This window comes from Centrocercus urophasianus, unplaced genomic scaffold (assembly GCF_019232065.1).
Source record: "Centrocercus urophasianus isolate 14NV4802_14NV808 unplaced genomic scaffold, USGS_Curo_1.0 seq_568, whole genome shotgun sequence".
In the NCBI taxonomy this organism is placed as follows: Eukaryota; Metazoa; Chordata; class Aves; order Galliformes; family Phasianidae; genus Centrocercus; species Centrocercus urophasianus.
This window is the reverse complement of record NW_024885164.1, coordinates 1-20,206: the sequence shown is the minus strand read 5'-3', so window position 1 is coordinate 20,206 and position 20,206 is coordinate 1. Positions and strand designations below refer to the sequence as shown.

Genomic DNA, 20,206 nt, shown 5'->3' with positions numbered 1-20,206 from the left:
ATTGCCAAGCGAACGAATGGAATTTTCGATGCAACAGGTGACTTATAATTCAAGGCATCATCTTTTAAACCTAATCCTAAAGCACAATCAACACGCAAAACGTCTCAATGTTATTTTTGCCGGAGCTAATTACTACTTTATGTGGTTTTTTTGCAGCATTCTTTACCACACGTAGGTACGCTGACTCTAATAACAGTCAAACACGGATGGTCTCCATTGCTGTTGAAACCATTTTTAATGGACAAAAATGCACAAGCAATACCACGTATGTTTCAAAAAAAAAACCTCCAAATAGCTCTCAAATTCTACCTTTAAAAAAAAAAAAAAAAAAAAAAAAAAGCGTTTATCGTTATAAAAACCTCAAGTTGCATTTTTATATTGCTCTTGAGGTCCTAAAAAAAATGTAGGCACACACATATAACGACAAGCGTAACACGTACTTTCAACCTGAGCTAAACTTATCTGATTTTTCAAAATTGCGAGCCATCGTTATTTAGTTTTAAAATGCTAATCATCTTCTCGTCAGTTCAAAGGGAATTTTGATCAAAGCTTTATAAAAGTGATGGGAGGGGACGTACTGTGGAAGCGGTGGATTCATTAACATGTGTCAACTTTGGAGCTTAGGTGATCGAATTAATATGGTAATTGCTTACAAAGTTACATGCTGCATTCATAATCCCAGCACACCTCCACAAACTTCGATAAAAAGTTTCGCTGCCAGACATACGATCAATTCTAATTTTTAAGTGGGAAAAATACATTGAGGTTTTTAGCTAGTGAATTATTCCTTGACATCTGTTTAGTTTTGTACTCACAGCACCTGCCTAATTACCAAAGCTGAATTATTAACTGCACATCTACGTTTCGAAACGTTAGCTTCATATACAATATTAGCTAAGTGTGAAAACATTTGCTCTGCACTAAAAGAAGTATCCGACCACCAGCATTGCACAACATCAGCTTCCTCAAACAGTGACAAGAATTTTCATATAAATGATAACAAAAATGAAAAGATTTATATCAGCAAGTTCATGAGATGCAATATTGCAGAAAAGATGTCAAGTATGTTTTACATAAGTATCAACTAACAGGCTTGCCAGCCACTAACCTGGTTCTAAGAAGCTTTTATTCTTTGTGTGGAAAATACAGAGCAACAGATGTGAAACGAAGTATATGGGGTAGCAATCACAAAGAGAACACCAGTCAAAACAAGGTGAACTCAGCTTCAGTTGCCCTAAGAAGAAAACCCAGTAACTGGAAATTGGTAGCTACATGCTGGCTAGCATACTGGACAGAAGCAAGAGGTGCTTCATTGAGTCATATGGATGTTACATCATTTGGCAAAATACTGTCTGTAGACAAGCAGGTGAGATCTATAGCATCTTCTTATCATTTCCATATAGGAAAAAAGTAAGTTATCCTCACAGAAGGATTTACAAAATAGTCTCCATTAGCCCTGCAGAAACACCCCTTGGTAGTAGCAGACAGCACATTTATTTTAAATTAACAGAGCTTTAGTTTTTGAAGGATGATTACTTTCGTATCTACTAATTATACTATGAGCATAGAATTCTATTCTTTCACTTCTTGCATCGTTCATGAATTCAAAATAGGATAAAGCCAAGCTTTAGAACAGAATGTTCATCACTTTGTATTTCTTTTGCGAATAGCTTCTGTTTAATCAACCCGCTACAAAGAACCGATCAACAAAAAAGCGCTGTCATAAATACCTGAAATATATATTAATTTGAAGGCGAATATCATTTTGGGATTTTTTTTATCCTGTGTTTATGCATGTATGGAGACGTCCAAAGCACGGGTGAGGTGCTTTAGAACATCTTAAACTGAAGAGTAAGCCCGTACGCAGCACGTCTGTGAAATATCATTGCTTTTGGTATCGGTATAGCAATCCAGAGGAGTTTAAAAAGAGGAGAGGGAATTCACAGATTTAAAATCTTCACATTATGAAGTTGAAGGGTATTATCAGTATTTCTTCAATTGAAACATCACAGTCATTTATTTATTATATAACTCTGCTTGTTAAACCAGCTATGCAGTTTAAACGTACGCAGTAGAAAACCGTCTACACAGGTAGTTAACAGACAAGCATGTTGTAAGAAAGCAATTAAAAACAACCATGCTTTTGAAGATTTGTTTTACTTACGAGATAATGATGCCATTATCAATAGAAAATGTGTCAGAGGGTAACCCAGCAATATTCCAAGCTCTGATTTTCACTGGTAGTCCTTCAGGAAAAATCATCAGAACAAGGAATGTTTCTCGCTTTACACAGTAACGTCCACTCTTCGGTTTGCATCTAGATGAGAAAAGCAGCAAATATTAACTAAAGTTCTGCCTCTTAACAATATTTCCACGACTATTAAAAACATAATTTTCAACGCATTTCCTGTACTACATGCTACAGGCAAGAGCAGTATACCTCCAAACAGAGAGAAACTCATGCTTCTGTACAGGATATCTAAAAATGTCACTAAAAATGCCTTTGTGTGTGATTTCTATACGTGAAATATAGGTATAATTGGTTAGAGATGTCTCCGCGTGTCTTTCAAGAATTTACACTTGCCAAGAATACCTCTGAGAACCCTTTACGATATTTCTCCAAAAATATTCCTATCTCCCCAGACACAAAGTGAGTTACTTGAAATGCACTTAAAAGAATAAAACAGAAAACTCTCAAAATTATGTACATGGGATGTGTAAAACCTGCTATTTATTTACGCTATAAATACTTATAAAATGAACTCCCTCTACAGAGGATCTAAAACAGTAATATTGAAGTATCTGTATTACGAAGAAAACAATAGTTTGAAAAAGCAGCACAACATTTTCTTGAGAAAAATGGAGAAAATAATTACTTTGATTAAAAATGAGGGAAGGAAGAAGTAAAGTGAATTAAATTTAGATTATTAAAAAACACATGCATGAAGTTACAGGGCGCATTACTTTTCTGTATCTGGATGTAAATGCTCCTAGGTAAGCGACAATTCCTGACGAAATAAGTGTATCTCCAGTCAAATTGATGTACTGCCTTGCCAGCTCCAAAGCGGTCTCATTCCAACGAGTTTTTTCACCACCGAGGCCTCCAATCAACTGCTCTGCTTGCTGCATTTTTTTGCAGCATAGGTCAACCTTAAGGGAAAAAGAAATGAAACTGATTATATTATGTGATCGCTTGGCAAATTAAAAAAAGTATTCACAATTAATTTCTCTTTGCAGGTGCTTTCTTACACAATTTCCTGAAACATAAAGAAAACATCGATTTACAAATTAAATGCTTCAAAAGCAAAAACACTCTAGCTACTGGCACAGTGAAACCCATTAAATTTCAGCTGCCTTTTCATCTAAATTAAGAAAGACAACAAATATTGTGAATTGCAATTCACTGCAATTCACAATAGCTCCACGTGCGATACAGAAAGTACTAAAGTCAACAAAACGACCTATGTGTTGCAAAATAATCAAAAACACCTCAAAGAGATCGTTGTCTTACTAAAGTAGGTACATTATTTCCTATGAGAAAAACACAAACACACAATCTGCATTTCTGTTGTTGCAGGTTTTTATCTAAATCAGCTTTCCAGCTTTTTTCCAAATTTTCCAATTTGATTTCACAGGTATTTAATCCAGCTCTGTTTGAGTTCTTTCTATCTAGTATGGACACATTTCAGGCAAAGGAGAAGATAAAATGGCTCAATTTTAAATTCTGATAGTATTCTTGTAACAAAACCTTATGACGTTGTATTACAAATCTTAAAAACATAAAATTAAAAACCATTGTCTAAAAGTTGTACGTCTCTGCACGCACAGTACCTCTGCAGTCAGAAACAGTTTACTAGAACACGCTAAAAATTGTTTTGCCACAAAAGGTGTAAATAAAACCTCAAATGTATTGGCCTGCAAGTTAACATTTAATCAAACCTGTTGAAACCGCTGAAAATTAACCACCTCCGAGGAAAGCAAATGTGAGTGAGGATGCAGGAGAGCTAGGTCTGTAAATCAGGACACCTGCATTTTTCATTACTCTAAAGCATTCGTTCCCTATGCTTTGTCCATTCAAATCTTCAAGATCTTATCACTGAAATAAAAAGATGTCAGTCTACAAGTAAGACGGCACACAGGCAGTTAAAAGGAAAAATACCATTTGATAATGAAGTAAATTTCAAGTAACTGATGAAAAATCGGTGGAACAACAGTTCGTATTTTGCATCATGTACCTGATTTTCTAAGTCAGCCTTCTCCTGTTTCTTGGATTCCAGCATCTGCTGGAGTACAGCCAATTTATCCTAGACTTCTTTCAGGTCAGCTTGTTTCTTTCTTAGACCATCCATAGCAATCTTCAATTCTCCTTCAGCTTCATTCAACTTCAGCTTTTTGGGCACAACATTTTTTATCACTCTAAACAAAGTCAAAGAATAAACTGAACACCTGAAAAATGCACCCTCGTTCCAGAATTACGATCAAAAAAATTTAATACAGGAAAGACGAAGGGAAACGTCAGCAACTCGGCAGCTATGCACTGTCCTGTTTTTCATTATTTGGTGGTATGAGGAGACAATTGGTGTTTGCTTCATTTACTTCATTACTTATTTCTGTGCTGCTACTGACTGACTTTGGCAGTTTCTGCAAAACCTTCTGTAATAGCTAATACCTTAAAGTGAAAATGGTTATCCTTCTGAGCTGTATCTCATTTAGTCACAACTCAGAATCCATTACAGATGGATTTCTGCCATTGGAAACACATAAATAATTGTATTAAGTTACAGATACACTGAACACATGCAAAGAGCTAACCCACAAGGAAACTGATAGCTTTTCATATCCAAGGATGTATTTTCCGGCTTTGAAGACTCCAGTATTTTCTACCAATACTTCTACGAGGAGAGCATTGGAAGCAACACAAAATGGAAAACATATTGTTTATCTTTCCAAAAACGTAGCAAGACAAGGTGACAGAACATCCCTATCTCACTATTCCATGAGTATTAACTTTGTAATTAATTAATCCTCTCTCTTACTTCTAAGTTGCATATCCTGTTCAAAGTCCACATTTGTAGTTAATTTTCTCTCAAAAAATAGGTCACCATAACATTTGAAGTTGTTCTCAAATGCAGAACTACCAGGTATGCATTTCCTAATATTTTTGTCAACGACTACCATTCTAACTCTACTTACCATGACTCAAATTTCAGATTGACCTTAGTCACCCGGTGGTGATTTACTGTTGAATGTGGGTTCCAAATATTTCTGAGTAGGAAACGTCATCAAAGCTACGTATATTTTTCAGCATAACAAAAACAACGCGCATAAGGATACGTAAGGTATCTTCGGGGCTCGATACGGTCAGAAACTTCTAAAGACATTTCAATAATACCTCTGTTTGCTATGTGCAACACTCTAAAAAGGTTAACTTTATTTGCTAACTGAATAAACATCGCTCCTGTGCCTTCTCAGAAAAATCTAGAACTGAAAATCAAGATATACACCTTAACATCAGATATCTTCTATGAATGAATGTTTATGACTGCTTATTTGCACAAATCTTGCATCAGTCAGAAGTAGTATCAAATTTCCTTTAGCGTAAATACAAACTCACTTCTTCAACAAAGTTTATTTTAATTACTATTTTTACACATACTTACTTATCATAAACATCCGTGGCTATGACCCATTTGCATAGACCCTCTGCTGCCGTGGAAGCATTTCGAATCTTGTCCGGTACAAACTCAGGATTTGTAAGATACTGTTTTCTTATGATAGCCATGTAAGCTGAGGGAATGTTATCCTTGTAGTATTCATGAAGGGACTTGTTGTCAGCAATGCAACAGGACTGAAGAAATCTTATGTCACCCAGAAGTCTCTTAGCTGGGCCCCAGAAATCCTCACTTTTTCTTTCGGAACCTGTTGGATCAGGAATCCTATCTGCCTTGATACCTTTAAGGATGCATATGGCCTCCATTACAAGCTATGGTAGTATTTTCATTAATGAATGAACGACAGAAAAAAAAATGATACTAATTTCATAGTACTCTAAAAAAGGTACTTAGTAGTGCATTTATGCACACGGGCTTGTGGGCAGCGTTTGCTGTCAGCAGAGTTAAGGGTGAATCAGAAAGTCTGGCGTAAGTTTTGTAAGCTCCCCTACATGCACTTTTTATTCGTTTTCGTCACGCTACTTAATTATGTTTTGAGGAAAAACCTCTTACTCCCCCACCCTTCCCCCTGGAAGTTCCTACTTCTTTTTTTACTTCTGTTAAAATAAATCTTTTTTGATACGCTAGGCAGCCAGAGAAGCTGAAGAATTACTTGGCCTTCAAAGCTGCATATCTGTTTCGTTATTCACAAATATGCAACAGCCTTGATGAGTCTAAGAAGCCATTTACTATTTTCATAAACCATGCCAATGATCTGACAATGACCTAATCTGAAACTTTTGATAACAACAGTAGCTATAGATAACAAAACATTTGCTTTCATGTAAGATTTTCTCAAAGTATTCAAAAATCCTGTTTCTCACAACAGCGGAAGCACACAGTCCACCCTCACTTTCGCAGTCTGGGAAACTTCCTCTCATCCCACCATGGGCAAGGCAAAACTGGCTATCCGTAAAACTACAACTTGACCGCTTCCAGTCCCAATATCATACTCCCTTAAAACAAGGAAACACAGAATCTCAATTCCTAGACTCCAAAAGACTAAATCTAAAAATATTACTTGACAGCAGAAAAGTTATGAATAAGAAAGTTAAAAGTATATGCATTTTTTCTAACTTCTAGCTAGGGCAAAATACACTTATAGCTATGAATTTTGAAATGTCTAGTATAACATTTGATCAGTCCGCAAAAACAGTCTTATTGTATTTTTGCTACAAAATACAGCGATGTTTTCTTTTTTTTAAAAAAAAAAAAAAAAAAAAAAAGCTTACAATTTAAAAGAAAAAGTTAGTACAACGTAAACTCTGCAAAGTAGATATTCCATGCTTATGTTTCTCACAGTACCTCTCTAGTGCATAAATACACACAGTTAGATATACCTGTGCAGTGAGAGTGTCAAGAGCAGCCAGAGCAGCTTCTAAGTAAGGCATTGATTCAGTTAAGTCAGCATCACATTCATCTTTGATGGCTTTGGCAGCCATAGTTTGCTCATTTGCCACTGCTTCATCAGCTTTCACAGTTTTTTCAGTTTTGGCTACTTCTGAGGATTCTTTTTGAATAACCACCATCATCTCATCGACCTGTGTGCTGGCTTCCCGTAGCTGAGGCTGCAAAGCTTCCAGCTCAGACTGCATCGAGGTGATTTGAGATGTAGCAGAGTTCAGTTTCTCCAAGCCAACTTCGTATCTTCATTTCCATCACCTTGCTGAAAATAAATAGCACTTTATTACAAAAACATTTTATCAGTACTTGACCACTGCATTCACTAGGGCTCATTCCCATGTTCCCATGTTCAAGGCCAGGTTGGACGGGGTCCTGGGCAACCTGATCTGAATGTGTATGTTTGGTGACCCTGTTAGGCAGGGGGTTTGGAACTACATGATCCTTGAGGTCCCTTCCAACCCGGGTGATTCTGTGATTCTGTGATTCCCCAAATTTCTCAATACATCAAGTAATCAAATACTCTATCACGCTTGTTTTATTCACTCAACAAATTATGAATGAACGTGAAAGGAATTGCTTGAGCCACAGTTTTCAATTGCTTCACTATGCATACACAGAGATTGGTTTATGGATAAATCTATTATCACTTCAAGGTAAGTGAGCAGTTTTTAAGGTACTGCCAACAGAGTGCCAAGAACTGCAAAAATCACGATGGAGTAGTTAAGAGAAAAGAGAAGAGGGAAGAGGTGAGGCTGGAATGGAATTAGTATAAACGAGGAAATCCTTTTATTAGTACAATGTGACACAGCAATTTTTTAGGTGAACGTCAGAACTTGTCTTAATTGGTACGGCAGTGTCCAATCAGTGGGAACAAAAGGAAAGCAGAAGAACTTCCTCTCACCAGCCAGGAACATACAGTACAGCTGCACAGATGTGCAGAAACCCTTTCTGAAGAAGCTCAGCAAAGCTGTAGCTCACTAGCAAGACCGTGGCACCTAGCAACTCAGAAGCTGGTTTCCCACACATGCTTTCTTGCAGCCTCCAATGAATCTCAGAGGAAACAGGATGTATTAATTATTACAATTTCAATTATGTTTTAATTTACTAGAAACAATTCATTGTTTTGTTCAGATTAGCTATAGAAGATAAAAAAAATAATACTTTTTGTGAACTTGTGCTCTGTTAGTAAAGGATGCTTCATTGATCCTTACGTGCCCTTCTTTTCAAGCAGAATTTTAAAAGTGGAGATCAATTCCAAGTGCGAAGTAGGTGTAACATAGTCATGTCTCTGAAGCTCCGCGTGGTATAAATCAGATAAAACAATGGTAGGTGTATGAAAGCTTTTACACATATCAATACACCCACTTTGAGTTTCTTCTGACATTTCAACATCTTCCAAGGGAGAGGCAACTGCTTCCAGTGCATCTTCAGGCCACGTCTATGACAAGTGGATCAACACTTCTCTTACTCAGAGATATAAATATATCTTATATTATAGACTTATAGACTTATAAATATCAAAACACTTTATAAAACAAAAATCTTTATCCCATTTCATAGATGAAGATACAGAGACATAAAGAATCGGCCTGCATTATCATTATAATAACATAACTAGAAAGAACTCAAATACCTGGAGATTTAGTTCAAGCCTCCTGTCAAATCTCATCTAGAGGAAACATTGTTACCAAAAGGAAAATCTCACATTTTCAATATGTCCATATTGGTGTAAGATTGTTACTCTTCTTCAAAAGAATTTTTAAAGTTAGACCAGGACCTTTTAAAACTTGATGGATTACATATTCTTTAAATCATGTATCTACAGTCTTTAGGATGTCATATGCAGAATACAGCCTTACTGTAGGGTAGGGAAAACTACTTGGTTTGTTTGTTTTTAACAGAGGTTGCAGTTCCAAACTTTTTTTTGGAGCACAGGTTCTGGTAGTCCTTGCAATAATAGAAAACAATTCCTTTTTAAAACTATAATGTCTACAGTACTATTTTTTATTACAGTTAATAAAAACTACTATTACAGTTAATAAAACTACTATGTTTTATTACAGTTAAGTTTATTCCATGTGTGTAAACAATTTAAAGCATGACACTAAAAAAATCCAAGGTATTTTTCGCTGCTATCTCAATCAGAATTACTTGCTAGAAAAATGTCTGAACTCACGTTTCTACTACATTTCCATTAGAAAAACAAGCCAAATAAAATTTTTCTTTTTACCTGAAACCAGTCTAGTGTGCAGTAGTTGACAAGAGCAGGAAATTTACGAAGGCGATTACGGAAAGCATCTCCAATTGGACTCATTGCCAGTACTATATGAAGTTGATCTCGGCAGCGATCAACAAACATGTTAAAAAGAGCTATAGGACTACCATCAGTTTGTTTGGTCCTGTCCCTCTGGCGATCTATTTGACGCATTTGTTCATAAATTTCTTGTTTCTCACCTACTGCAAAAAGGTTTAGCTTCACCTGCATTTAGTAAGTTGTTAATGTCTTCTAAGAATGACTCTTTTTTTATCTGCGTATCAGTGAACAAGAAAACTCCCTGCTTGTCTGTTTCCGTAGATTTTCTTAGTATGTCTTTGAAGTCTTTGTGCCTTTCATTGGTACCGTAACTTTTGGTTATTTCAACCTGGAAAAGGCTGTACTCAGACTTGTACTGGGCTGCTAATCGAGTAAGAGACTGTCGGCCACTACCTCCAACACCAACAAGGAGGGCATGGCTACGAGGCTGTTTCAGAATACGGGAAATTCTACAAATATGTTCTATAGCAAACTGGAACAAGACTAGCTGCATTGGCTTTTTGCTTAAGTTATTAAACTCTTCGAGGTGACTCTCTACAACTAATCTCAGCTGATCCGCATCAGTGATCTCTCTATATTTAGTGTCGTCTCTTTTAGGGTCATGAAAATCACAAAACATTAAGGTACGTAAGTCATCTTCCTCCACTCTGCCATCATTATTGGAGTCCAGATTCTGGAAAAGTCCATGAAAGTCTTCATGCAGGTCTTTTTTCACAACTTCTTGGATAAATCCAACAAGCCAAGCCTGATTAGGATTATCCACCAAGCGATCATAATACACTCTAAGGACCAGTATGATCAGAACAGTTACATTGTAGTTTCTGGTTGTTTCTGCTGTTGAAATTTGTATTTATTTTAATAAAGATAAACCAAATACAAATCAGAAAAAAAATCAGAATATAAATAATCTTAAACTTCAATCCATAGAAAAAATAGATATTTAGAGTCAGTTGGAACAGTCAAGCCCAGTATTATTACCTTGGAATTACAGTAGAGATCTGTGTGGAAATACATACACATATGCATTTGCTATACATATTCTAATAAATACTATGTGTTTATTAATGTATAAATGTAAAAAAGGTTGCTGCAGATGAAGGAAGCCTTCTGATCTTTCTGCTACAAAAATATAGGAGAAGTTACAGTTTGTATTTCAAAAAAGAAGACGACAGCTGGGTAATAGCAACCTTTTTTAATGAAAAAGATGGTGAAGATTAGAAATGGATTTCCTGGAATGCGTTGTACTTGTACTTATAGAAACGTAAGAAGCTTCTAGAAAAGCCTCTTCAAAATTTGCTACTGCTCCTTTTTTTATGTTGTCCTGCTTTGAGAAAGGGTGGTCAATGGGCTGAATACCAAAGATGTCTTCCATCACTGATGCCAAATATTTTGAAAGCATAACAGCTATAAACAACCTTGCTTTCCTTTAATTCCAGAGGAAAAATAAAAAGCCAGAGAAGGGATGATTCTAAGTTGCTCCTCTAAGGTGTCCATTCTACTATGATGGATGGGAAGCATTTGCAGAAAGATTGGGAGTTTCTTCTAAAGGAAGACCAGAAGATAAAAAAAAAAAAACCAAAATAGTAATAAAATAGGGATCAAACTTTAGATCGCTCAAATTTCCAGAGATTCAGGACTACTTGCTGTTCTTTTCACAACTGATTTGTCTTTTTTCGTAGGGAGGAAGGAGGGAAGAAATCGAAAGGACTGCGTAAGCATTCAAAGCAGCAACCAGAGGCCACATAATCACATGCAAGCAAATCAACAGTCAACTTGTCTACAGAGATACAATTCCTATTTGCATAGAACCACTGAATGTTTTGGGTTGGAAGAGACCTCGAAGTTCCAACCCCTATGCCACAGGAGGACAGGGTTTCCAACCACTAAATCAGGCACTAGATCAGGTTTGTCCAGGGTCCCATCCAACCTGGCCTTGAAAACCTTCAGGGATGGAGCATCCGCAACTTCTCTCACAACCTGTTCCAGCACTTCACCACGCTCTCAGTGAAAAATTTCCCCCTGACGTTTAATCTAAATCTTCTTGTTTAAACCATTCTCCCTGTCCTATCACTATCTACCCACGTAAAAGTTGATTTCCCTCCTGTTTATAAGCTCCCTGAAAGTACTGGAAGGCTGCAATGAGGTCTCCCCACAGCCTTCTCTTATCCAGGCTGGATAAGCTCAAATCCCTCAGCCTGTCTTCATAGAAGAGATGCTCCAGCCTTCTGATAAATTTTGTGTCCCTTCTCTAGACCCATTCTTGAAGCTCCACATCTATCCTGAGGTAAGGATTCCACACTTGGATGCAAACTCCAGATCGGGCCTCACAAGGGCAGAGTAGAGGAGGACAATCACCTCTCTTGCTCTGCTCGTCACCCTTCTTTTGGCCTTTTGGGCTACAAGAACACATATAGCACTGCTGGCTCACGTCCAGCACTTCATCCACCAGGACCGCTAAGTTCTTCTTGGCAGGGCTGCTCTCACAAAGTTCTTCTTCCAGACTGTACGTGTATCTCAGACTTCCCTAATGCAAATGCAACATCCCGCGCTCCCATGAACCCCATTCCTCACACCTGTCTAGGTGCCTCTGGATGACATCCCTCCTTTCTGTAATATCAACTGCACCACTCAGGTTGCTGTTGTCTGCAAACTTGCTAAGGGTGCGCAGATAAAGATGTTGATGCGCACCAGTCCCAGGAGTGATCCTTGGGGGACACTACTTGTCACCAGTCTCCACCTGGACATATTTGATTAAGTCTGCCCATTCAGAATATAAAAAACTTTGTCTCATGAATGTGATAGCAATTTACAGCTGCTAGGCAATAGGAAAAGATATCACAAAAACATTAACAGTCAAATTGACATCTTAAAATAACAATAATAATAATAATAATAACAACAACAATAATTTGTTAGCATTATGTGATTTACCTCATGAACCCAGAGACGTTTTATCATTTCTGTAGATTCTGTTGTTTCAGGCCTTGACAAGCAAACACCTTGAATAACACTTGAAAAATCACCGCGATTGAACAAATAGTGTGATTTGGCTGGGGCAGGAAGTAGATTCTTCATAGCTTCTTTATATTTGCGCACGGTTCCATTAATAACTTGTGGAATCAGTTCTATAAATTGCGGTGGAAAGCCGTAACTGATAAGGTACAAAAGGTGGTAATTAATAAAGAATACAATACATGCACACTTAGATTTACTCTTGAGTCCCTGCTAGTTTTAAAATTCTGTGCTTACGGAGTCATAAAATCATTATTTGAGCTGCAAGGAACTCTTCCATGTCATTAGCCCAATTCCCCTGCAATGAACAGGGATGCACACTAGATCAAGGTGCTCAGAGCCTGGTTCAAGCTGACCTAGGAGTGTCTCCAAGGATGGGGCATTCCACTACCTCCCTGCGCAACCTCTTCCAGTGCCTCACCACCCTCACTGTAAAACCTTCTTCCTTATATCCAGTCTAAATCTCCCCTCTTTTAGTTTGAAGCCATTTCCCCTCATACTGTCTCAACAGACTCTGTTAAAAAGTCTGTCCCCTTCTTTCTTATAGATCCCTTTCAGATCCTGGAATGCCGCTATCAGGTCTCGCCACGGATCCTTCTTTTCTCCAGGCTAACAGTCCCAGCTCTCTTAGCCTGCCTTCACAGGGAAGGTGTTCCATCCCTCAGATCATTTCTGTTGTGCTCCTGTGGATGTGCTCCAACAGGCCGACATCTCTCCTATACTGAGGACTCCACATCTGAATGCAGTACTCCAGGTGAGGTCCCACCAGCACAGAATGGAGTTATACTTCCTCAAGGGCAGCTTAAAAAATATCAGTTCCCTTACTAGATTAAAAGATCAACCTTGTCTATGAATCAAAACTAGCAACCATGGAACATGCTGGAAAAATTGCCTAAGGTCAGACATAAGCAATTATACCCTTTCCTCCCCAGATTTTTACCCTAGAATTTTGCAACTAACAACGGCAACAGAAAAGTTGGTCTAACAGCCCTTGCTGTCTTCCTTCAATCTCCCTTCTCAAAGGGTCAGAAGCTGTCAAGCATCAACCTAGTCTAGAAACAGGATATTACAATTTTCTGAGACTTAGCTGTTAGAATGGGTAGAAAAACGGACGTTGAATCAATAAAAATATAAAAAAATCTAATAACACAATTTAAAATTATTCAGCAGTGAAAGACTGAAGAAAGAATAAACCTTCTTGAACAATGGGAAATTTAAGAATAGATTCTGGTTCTGTTCTTTGAACAATTACGAATCAAATTGTTTTTATACATCAAATAATACGGTACTACAGAGATGTCTCAACTAACTTAATTAGGCTCAGCTAATCTAGAACTTTGTTGGAAACTTCAGAAAAATAAGTTCACTATTTTAGCATGATCACCAGCTCAGCTGAAGTAATGAATATAACAAAATGCACAGGATATAAAATACGTTCATTTTTTTACAACACAAAGTTCCTACAGACGTATATTTCAAATTTTCCCATAACATAATTCAATTATTTTGATTTTTCTACATACAAAAAGATCTCTTACCATATAGTCAGATGCCAGTCTAAGATTCTTGAAAACATCGTGTACATGGATTCATCATCAAATTCATTAATGGTGATTTTATTGAAGCGTCGCAAGAATCGCGGTGTTACTGGGTTTCCACCGCCACCTATGTATTAGAAAGCAGTGCTATTGTAAATGACAGAAGAAGACAGAATAAATCTGAAAAAATATTGCTAGGCTTTTTCTATCTTCATCATTCCTTCAACTAGCAGTGCCACGACAAAAAGTACTGCACCATGTCATAAACTTAATGAAAGCAACAGGCTAGTAAAAGTATTCACGGTGTTCTCTTACAATAAATAGTATACAAAATAAAGACTGAAATGGTCAAGTTATAGACAGATAGACTTGAACTTATTTTAACCACACTTCTGTAGAAGAAAAAAGACTTTATCATAAACTTTACATGTACGTTCTTGATTTCGAAAGCATCTCCACATAAAAAAGCTCAAGATAGGAACAAAGGTAGGTTTTTCAGAAAAAGTGCCTCCAAAATTCGGCCAAAGTAAAAAATAATTTTGAAAAAGTAAGATGCACGATTAAGCTGGGCTTTTCTTTCGCAGTTTCCCTCTGTTCAGCTCCACAGACTAATCGTTTAGATAAAGTGCTTTGTGGTTGAACACTGCTGTCCTAGTTTCAGCTGGAAGTTGATTTTCTCTTTTTTCCTCATAATGTCCAGTATAATGCTGTGTTTTGCCTTCAGGAGAAAATACAGTGTTGATAACATCAGTGTTTTAGCTGTTGCTGACCAGTGCTGCACAGAGTCAAGGACATTTCAGTTTCTCAGCTTCTCATATCGTCCTACTATTGAGGGGGACTAAGGGCACACAAGAACTTGGGAGGAGACAGAACTGGTATAGCTCACCTAAAACGGACAGAGGATATTCCATACCATATGATATGATGTAAAAAACCCTGAAGAGGGTGGAGGGAGTTGACGGAATGCGGAGCTGCAGCTAAGAGACTTTTCTGGAAGTAATGTCTTCCATTTTATTATGTTTGCCCATAGCAGCATAGGCATATATTGGTAGCATGGGAGTAAAGGATGAATCTGTCAACTAATATTCCATTGTATGTTGTTGCCATGCAACAGATGGCAGCAGAGCGGCACTCTGACAATAGCATCTGATGTGGAAGAGTATATGAAGCAACGGTATGTCACTGAACTCCTCCATGCAGAAAAAAAGAATGCGTCCATTGACATTCATTGATGCTTACAGAACATTTATGGTAATCAAACAGTGGATGTGAGCACAGTGAAGTGGTGGGTTGTGTGTTTCAGCAGCAGTGTCAGCCTGTCCTCTCTACTGATACAGATTTGCTTACAAATGTAACATACGGGTTCTTTCCCATTGCTGGCAAAAATGCACAGATAATGGTGGTGACTGCGCTGAACAGCAGTGTTTTGTACGTCAGAATTTCCTATATCAGTGTTTAGTGCTCTTTGTATCTGTTTTGATTTCCATAGAAATAAAAAGGAGGCATTACTGTTGGAGCGCACTACATGTCTATATAGTCTGCATGTACACAGGCTATGGGAAAGATGATCTCCTGACATCATGCAATTACTTCATGTTTTTGCCAAGAAAAGTAAGGCTTATCTGTTGCAGATCTCCACTTAGTGCTTTCTTAAAAAAGTTTCAAACAAGGCTTCATTAGTCCAAAACATTTTCAAAAATACTGTTCAGATACGCTCTTGTCTTCCTGCAAAGCAATATCTCCTCCCGTTTGACTTGTGCAGTCAATTTGCTGCTCTTCGACCACTTTGACTGCTCTTCATATTTTCTGCAAGGAAAGCATTCCCTGAGTCCTATTCATAGCCACGAAGGCCAAAACTAAAGCAATAAGAATTTAGCATTTGGAAACCAAGAAAAGAGAGAAAAAAATGTATAATATATGTCTCTTACCTGGTGGTCCCATTGCACAAACGATCTGAATATCTACAAGTTTAATCATTGAGCAATCTTTAAGGTCATACCAATTCCAGGGATCTAACCACTGTCGTAGTAATTCAACAGGAGGTTGAGCACCATACACCTCTCGGGCTGGCATGTTAACATCATCTACAAATTCAACCTGAAAAGGAAAACAAAAGAATTTTGTATTTATTGATTTTGCTGACTTGGAATAGTACACAAGTACAGTCTTCTGAGAATCATCACAAAGGTCTTACTGGATTTGCTGCCAAGTTAAATAAAAACAAACAGCCACAATAGAAACCATGGCAATTCTAAAGCCATTCCAAAATGTACGGAAGACAGAAAATCTGTATTTCTTTTCTTGTATCTGAGAGCATTTAATAAGAGTGCAAAATAGTACTTGCTACTTAATCCTTCTGCACCACTGACATGCCTTTTCCCATAAAACTCCAGAGGCAAGAAGAGCCAGGAAAGCTTCAAACTTCACTTAGACTATCAAGTCTATTAAGCTTTATATCATTTTTGGCACTGCTATTCCTAAAGCATATGCCGCTGGAAACAACTTCACACAGTTAACCTAATTCAAATAATGCAAGTTCTAGAAACACGTTTATCCCTCTTTCTTCTCTTTTTCTTATTTAGAATTGTAATCTGAGCAACAAACTGAGATGGTTTTGAATGGAAACCTATCTGGGTTTCTGAATCCATTTTTTTTACTCCAGAGTTCTGTCTGAGTATCTCTTCGCAGATGCCCACACAAATGAGCAACGAGGATGAACAAGCTTCTTCTTCCCATAACATAAAATCCAGACCTACAGCCAATGACAAACCCTTGGTAATTCCACTGTTCGATTTATATAAAACTCAGAAACAGCAACACTCAAGAGTCACGTGCTGTCAGCAGCACCTCATCCATACAGAACTCTTATCTAAAGCACAGTATCACTAAACACTGAGGGGGAAATATGATATGCTGATCACTGTTGTTCATATCACATATCTGTATTGTATCATCTTTTCAGTTGATTAAAATGAGATGCATATTACTAGTGAAAGACAGAAATAAGATTGGAAACTTCTGCAAATAAATGAGAAGAATTACAACTGGGGATTTATCAACCTTTCTTGATAGCGGTTGCAGTCAGTTGCAAAAATAACACATTCATATATTTGCTTGCGTTTAAACACCTGCATACAGAAACATATCAGTTACTATTCTTTTCCCTAGAGGAGGCCCAAAAATTCCTTTTCTCCTTCTATCCAGTTTTGACATTATAATATTATGACATTATAATATTCTGAGTCTGAGCTGCTGTAGTTTGTGTTGAAAAGTTAATGAGCAGTGGCTTATAGACTTCTTTATTCAAATTATTTAAAAGGAAATTCTGGAAGAATTGAGGAGAAAATTAAAATACATACCTAGACAAACTTTAAAGCAATCTAGCAAATAGCAATTAAACAATTTATACCATTTTTTATTTAATTCACAATGAAAAAGAAGTAATTTATCTGTAAGATAACACTTCAATCATATTTCATCTGATAAACCAGTATAAACAATAGCGAACCTTTTTTGTCAGAGAAAAATTTCTACTTTGCTTTACAAATATTTTCATGGATTCTAAAAAAACCCAAACAATCAAAACAGTATATTACACAAATTCAGTATGTTAGTATTTGTACAAGCAAAACACTTCATCGTATTATTAGGAGTTGATTTATAAAGCCTGTACTAGCCCAAACCAAAAAAAGCAGCCACAGGTCAAAATAGTTTTGCATAGTTTTGAGGAGTACCCAGGAATATTGCCTTCAAACGGCTTAGGAAAAAAATGTAAAAATAAGTTTTATGGTCAAGATTGATCTTATTTTATAATGCTAGATACCTTCCAAAGCCTCTTCTTTATTAGTTTAAATGCAATCTCTGCAGGAAATATGGATCAAAGTCATCCTTTTAAGTAAGACTGAACGGGACTCATTTCTTACCCACACATAGGTAAAATTGCAAGGTTTGAAGTCATCCTTTTGGACATGGCTACAGAGCAATACTGCATATAAATTAATGTCTCTAGTGAGCTGCTTAATCTCTCATCAATAGATGTTGGAGCTTTTAGACTTCACAATCTTTTTAGCAGAAATAACATTCTACTTCTCAGTTAAGACAATGAAAATATAACAGTGACAATATACAAAAACTGGAGAGAAATATAACTCAATGATAACATTTCTTTCAGTCTTTTTACCAATACCGAATCCCAAGAAAACACCACATTCTTAAGTACCACTCTCAAAGTTAACTGGGCAGTAAAAACTTACCATATTCTTCATTACAAATGAATGCCTTGTGATTTATTGTTTTTTTATTATTATTATTATTATTATTTCAGAATAGTAACTTAAAAGTTGAGGTAGGTTACATAATCCTTACTAGGTAACTTAATTTACTACAGTTAATTTAATGATACAAAAGGAAGAGAAAATAACCGCTTAAAAACATGAGACTTAACTTATTTGTTTGCTTATATAACTTTCAAGACTCGCCCTCTGCAAAATGATTGTACACAGTTTTCCTGCTGAGGGCATGAATAAACAAAAGCAAAACTCTCTACAAAAAGACACGATGGAGGAATGGCTTCTCTCTTAGTAATTATTTAGAGAATCTCAGTTAAAAATGCAGTAATGACTTTGTTTAATCTCTGAAGAGTTAAAAGCTTTTTTCCTCAAATATAAAGTATTTTACCATGGGTCTAGATAGAATGCAATGAGAAAAGCTGATTCGGAAATTTCCCTAATTTCACCAACAGCAGGACCATTATACTGCTACAGTTCCATTACTTACTAGGCTTTGATAGTCTCCCAGAAAGATGGATAGCATCAGGATTTAACCCACAGTACCTGTCCCGGTGCCTCACTACCACCCTCATTGTAAAAACCTTCTTCCTTATATCCCGTCTAAATCTCCCCTGCTTTTAGCTTCAGATCATTACTCCATATACTGTCTCAACAGACCCTGCTAAAGAGTCTGTCACCTTCCTTCTTAAAGCCCCCCCTTCGGATTCTGGAAGGCCACTTTCACGTCTCCCTGGAGCCTTCTCTTTTCCAGGTTGAACAGCCCCATCTCCCTCAGCCTTCTTTTGTTATACTCAGTCAAAATGTTTCAATGGACTTTAATGCAAGTTCAGACATAAGCCACGCTCAGGAATCAGTTTCACCCAAAATTAACGCCAAAACTAACATCAAAATTACCATATACATAAATATTGGAGATTTTATTCCAAACAAGACAAAATAAGGAAGGACAATGTAGCATAAGGATTAAATATTCATTTATCTCTAATAGATGCGAAGAACAATAACAAAATTTGTTTTTACATAAGGACTTTTGAAACACAAATCTCAATTTACCAGCACCCAGAAAGTCACTTGCATGGAGCAAAGCAGAACTAAAACAATCCATAATCTCTGCATTCAGATAATTAAGCTTATTAACCCTACAATTGTTGTGAACACACCTTGAAATGCATGTATTGAAAGGTTGTTTCCAATAATACTTTAATTCTGTTTGCACTTAGCTGAGAAGAAGCAAATGCTCTGAAACTTACTGCTAGGATGCCATCTGACCATTCATGCGAAACTGGATCAAACTGTCCATATAGCTGACCCATTGTTATGGATTTGAGATTTGAAACTGTGATCTAAACTTCATTTTCTTCCATCAGCCCCTATAGGTACAAAAGTGTTAACATTAAACATTAATTATATTGTATGGTTTATTTTGAATTTTACATATCTATTAAATCTTCATAAAGCTTTCATCAGGTTAGAGAAGGAAAGATATCATAAATATTACATTTCAAAGATGGAATACAAGTGCATAAAGATAAATCTCCCAACTTTATCGCATGCAGCTGGAAGTATAATTTCAACTCTGAACAGTGGCTTGATATATGAAAATGGATTTTACTTAATTTAAATGTTAGTGAATTGGACATTAGGCAGTCAGTTAAGATACCAAAGAACTGTACTTACACTTGCATGGATGAAAACGGGTCAAGTCCTGTCTTTGTTTCATTTATCCCATGTCTTGCAAAGGAATAAGTATGACCGTTTGGGTAAATTTCTGAGACTGACATCAAAACACCACTACAAACAGGGTTCTTTTGGTTTGGTTGTGTTTTGTTTTTACTTAAACCAGTCAAAGATATCAATTTTATTTTTTATTAACTTCAACTGATTCTTTTCTTGTCTCCTTGTGATTAAAGATGACAGGTAATATTGCACAAATCAGAG

The 20,206-nt window shown here is 36.8% G+C and overlaps 1 pseudogene; it reads right to left on the bottom strand.

Moving 5' to 3' along the window:
* The window catches only part of LOC122169703, a 39,126-nt pseudogene extending 19,545 nt beyond the window's left edge, over positions 1-19,581 (bottom strand).
* Between the last annotated feature and the right edge of the window lie 625 nt (positions 19,582-20,206).